The sequence below is a fragment of the Pseudophryne corroboree genome, chromosome 4 (assembly GCF_028390025.1).
Source record: "Pseudophryne corroboree isolate aPseCor3 chromosome 4, aPseCor3.hap2, whole genome shotgun sequence".
Lineage (NCBI taxonomy): Eukaryota > Metazoa > Chordata > Amphibia > Anura > Myobatrachidae > Pseudophryne > Pseudophryne corroboree.
In genome coordinates this window covers 16,243,615-16,248,209 of record NC_086447.1, presented here as the reverse complement: position 1 = coordinate 16,248,209, position 4,595 = coordinate 16,243,615, and the positions used below count along the sequence as shown (strand labels likewise).

General features: G+C 36.2%; 1 non-coding gene across 1 annotated transcript; it reads left to right on the top strand.

Moving 5' to 3' along the window:
- The first annotated feature begins 2,261 nt into the window (after positions 1–2,261).
- TRNAN-GUU (transfer RNA asparagine (anticodon GUU)) lies at positions 2,262–2,335 on the top strand. Its single transcript has one exon. It is a non-coding gene; the product is annotated as a tRNA-Asn (tRNA).
- Positions 2,336–4,595: the final 2,260 nt, after the last annotated feature.

Here is a 4,595-nt window from a genome sequence, read left to right as displayed (position 1 = left end):
TAATTAACCTTGTGATCAAATTTTGGTGATCTTTAAGTAGACAAGTCAAAATTTCAAACCACCTCTTATAGTGTAGGGTACCTGGCCTTCTCTGATGCAATCAGAGTCAGATTTGATTAAGTCATTTTATAAAAAACAGGAAGCACAATTTAGCATGGGGTTGCAGAGAAAAAAAATTATGCAGGCAGAGAAATCCAATTGAGTGATTAATCAGCTCTCCATTTTATGGCTTTATTTTTATGTTAACACATTTGCTCTCTGAAAAGTGTCCACAAAGCCAAGTCTCTGATTAACACCTTTGTAGGAATGGTTTTTCACCTATTACTGATTAAAACTTGCTTCATTGGAAAGGCAGCAAGATGCATCCTCATTGCAATATCCACTGAAATAATACAGGTTGATACCAGGAAACATAAACCTCCCTGCATCTTTGCTGCTTTCTCAAGTGGGAATCTGTTTAATGTGAAAACCAGGTGATATCTAATCAGCACACAGGTAAGAAGTTAAGAAAATCTTTCTTTAAGGGTGAAGATGTTTCTCACAAAATCGTTGCCCCAATGCATCATTGAAATTCAAGCTGGAAAGATGATTTTGAAATATCAATTGTACATTTTGCATTGCTCTTCTGGTGACAATGTAGCTTGTTTTTGTCAATTACCATTTCAGTAATAGGGTAAAGAAAATTAAGTGGATTTCTGAAAGAAAACAATGCTGTCAATATACTATTAAAACAAATTAAAATGTTAAAAGTTATTGTACTTTAAGTTAAAATAAAAGAGTCAAAATATCAATCCCAGTTTTGGAAGAATTTAATTAACAAAAAAATAAGTGCACATAGCAGAGGATGGTTTCGATCCATTGACCTCTGGGTTATGGGCCCAGCACGCTTCCGCTGCACCACTCTGCTGCTCATGTAAGTGTTAGAGATCCTGAAGTATCTCACTCATCATGTGAAAGTACCAATGTGTTTCTTAGTTGGTCAATGGAAGAAAAATCTTGCAAAACTCTCCAGATTATTGCCTTTTTAAACTTTTTCTAGGAAACTTTCTAGATGAATGCTTTTTAGCCTTTGTCAGTACATGCTTTTGCAAGCTGTCTCTGTGGTGCAATTGGTAAGCGCATTCGGCTGTTAACCTAAAGGTTGGTGATTCAATCCCACCCAGGGATGTTATTGACCGTGTGATCAAATTTTGGTGATCTTTAAGTAGACAAGTCAAAATTTCAAACCACCTCTTATAGTGTAGGGTATCTGGCCTTTTCTGATGCAATCAGAGTCAGATTTGATTAAGTCATTTTATAAAAAACAGGAAGCACAATTTAGCATGGGGTTGCAGAGAAAAAAAATGATGCAGGCAGAGAAATCCAATTGAGTGATTAATCAGCTCTCCATTTTATGGCTTTATTTTTATGCTAACACATTTGCTCTCTGAAAAGTGTCCACAAAGCCAAGTCTCTGATTAACACCTTTGTAGGAATGGTTTTTCACCTATTACTGATTAAAACTTGCTTTATTGGAAAGGCAGCAAGATGCATCCTCATTACAATGTCCACTGAAATAATACAGGTTGACACCAGGAAACATAAACCTCACTGCATCCTTGCTGCTTTCTCAAGTGGGAATCTGTTTAATGTGAAAACCAGGTGATATCTAATCAGCACACAGGTAAGAAGTTAAGATAATCTTTCTTTAAGGGTGAAGATGTTTCTCACAAAATCGTTGCCCCAATGCATCATTGAAATTCAAGATGGAAAGATGATTTTGAAATATCAATTGTACATTTTGCATTGCTCTTCTGGTGACAATGTAGCTTGTTTTTATCAATTACCATTTCAGTAATAGGGTAAAGAAAATTAAGTGGATTTCTGAAAGAAAACAATGCTGTCAATATACTATTAAAACAAATTAAAATGTTAAAAGTTATTGTACTTTAAGTAAAAATAAAAGAGTCAAAATATCAATTCCAGTTTTGGAAGAATTTAATTAACAAAAAAATAAGTGCACATAGCAGAGGATGGTTTCGATCCACCGACCTCTCGGTTATGGGCCTGGCACGCTTCCACTGCACCACTCTGCTGCTCAAGTAAGTGTCAGAGATCCTGAAGTACTCACTCATCATGTGAAAGTACCAATGTGTTTCTTCGTTGGTCAATGGAAGAAAAATCTTGCAAAACTCTCCAGATTATTGCCTTTTTAACCTTTTTCTAGGAAACTTTCTAGATGAATGCTTTTTAGCCTTTGTCAGCACGTGCTTTTGCAATCTGTCTCTGTGGCGCAATCGGTTAGCGCATTCGGCTGTTAACCGAAAGGTTGGTGGTTCAATCCCACCCAGGGACGTAATTGACCTTGTGATCAAATTTTGGTGATCTTTAAGTAGACAAGTCAAAATTTCAAACCACCTCTTATAGTGTAGGGTACCTGGCCTTCTCTGATGCAATCAGAGTCAGATTTGATTAAGTCATATTATAAAAAACAGGAAGCACAATTTAGCATGGGGTTGCAGAGAAAAAAAATTATGCAGGCAGAGAAATCCAATTGAGTGATTAATCAGCTCTCCATTTTATTGCTTTATTTTTATGCTAACACATTTGCTCTCTGAAAAGTGTCCACAAAGCCAAGTCTCTGATTAACACCTTTGTAGGAAAGGTTTTTCACCTATTACTGATTAAAACTTGCTTCATTGGAAAGGCAGCAAGATGCATCCTCATTACAATGTCCACTGAAATAATACAGGTTGACACCAGGAAACATAAACCTCACTGCATCCTTGCTGCTTTCTCAAGTGGGAATCTGTTTAATGTGAAAACCAGGTGATATCTAATCAGCACACAGGTAAGAAATTAAGATAATCTTTCTTTAAGGGTGAAGATGTTTCTCACAAAATCGTTGCCCCAATGCATCATTGAAATTCAAGATGGAAAGATGATTTTGAAATATCAATTGTACATTTTGCATTGCTCTTCTGGTGACAATGTAGCTTGTTTTTGTCAATTACCATTTCAGTAATAGGGTAAAGAAAATTAAGTGGATTTCTGAAAGAAAACAATGCTGTCAATATACTATTAAAACAAATTAAAATGTTAAAAGTTATTGTACTTTAAGTAAAAATAAAAGAGTCAAAATATCAATTCCAGTTTTGGAAGAATTTAATTAACAAAAAAATAAGTGCACATAGCAGAGGATGGTTTCGATCCACCGACCTCTCGGTTATGGGCCCAGCACGCTTCCACTGCGCCACTCTGCTGCTCATGTAAGTGTCAGAGATCCTGAAGTACTCAATCATCATGTGAAAGTACCAATGTGTTTCTTTGTTGGTCAATGGAAGAAAAATCTTGCAAAACTCTCCAGATTATTGCCTTTTTAACCTTTTTCTAGGAAACTTTCTAGATGAATGCTTTTTAGCCTTTGTCAGCACATGCTTTTGCAATCTGTTTCTGTGGCGCAATCGGTTAGCGCATTCGGCTGTTAAGCGAAAGGTTGGTGGTTCAATCCCACCCAGGGACGTAATTGACCTTGTGATCAAATTTTGGTGATCTTTAAGTAGACAAGTCAAAATTTCAAACCACCTCTTATAGTGTAGGGTACCTGGCCTTCTCTGATGCAATCAGAGTCAGATTTGATTAAGTCATTTTATAAAAAACAGGAAGCACAATTTAGCATGGGGTTGCAGAGAAAAAAAATGATGCAGGCAGAGAAATCCAATTGAGTGATTAATCAGCTCTCCATTTTATGGCTTTATTTTTATGCTAACACATTTGCTCTCTGAAAAGTGTCCACAAAGCCAAGTCTCTGATTAACACCTTTGTAGGAATGGTTTTTCACCTATTACTGATTAAAACTTGCTTCATTGGAAAGGCAGCAAGATGCATCCTCATTACAATGTCCACTGAAATAATACAGGTTGACACCAGGAAACATAAACCTCACTGCATCCTTGCTGCTTTCTCAAGTGGGAATCTGTTTAATGTGAAAACCAGGTGATATCTAATCAGCACACAGGTAAGAAGTTAAGATACTCTTTCTTTAAGGGTGAAGATGTTTCTCACAAAATCGTTGCCCCAATGCATCATTGAAATTCAAGATGGAAAGATGATTTTGAAATATCAATTGTACATTTTGCATTGCTCTTCTGGTGACAATGTAGCTTGTTTTTGTCAATTACCATTTCAGTAATAGGGTAAAGAAAATTAAGTGGATTTCTGAAAGAAAACAATGCTGTCAATATACTATTAAAACAAATTAAAATGTTAAAAGTTATTGTACTTTAAGTAAAAATAAAAGAGTCAAAATATCAATTCCAGTTTTGGAAGAATTTAATTAACAAAAAAATAAGTGCACATAGCAGAGGATGGTTTCGATCCACCGACCTCTCGGTTATGGGCCCAGCACGCTTCCACTGCGCCACTCTGCTGCTCATGTAAGTGTCAGAGATCCTGAAGTACTCACTCATCATGTGAAAGTACCAATGTGTTTCTTCGTTGGTCAATGGAAGAAAAATCTTGCAAAACTCTCCAGATTATTGCCTTTTTAACCTTTTTCTAGGAAACTTTCTAGATGAATGCTTTTTAGCCTTTGTCAGCACATGCTTTTGCAATCT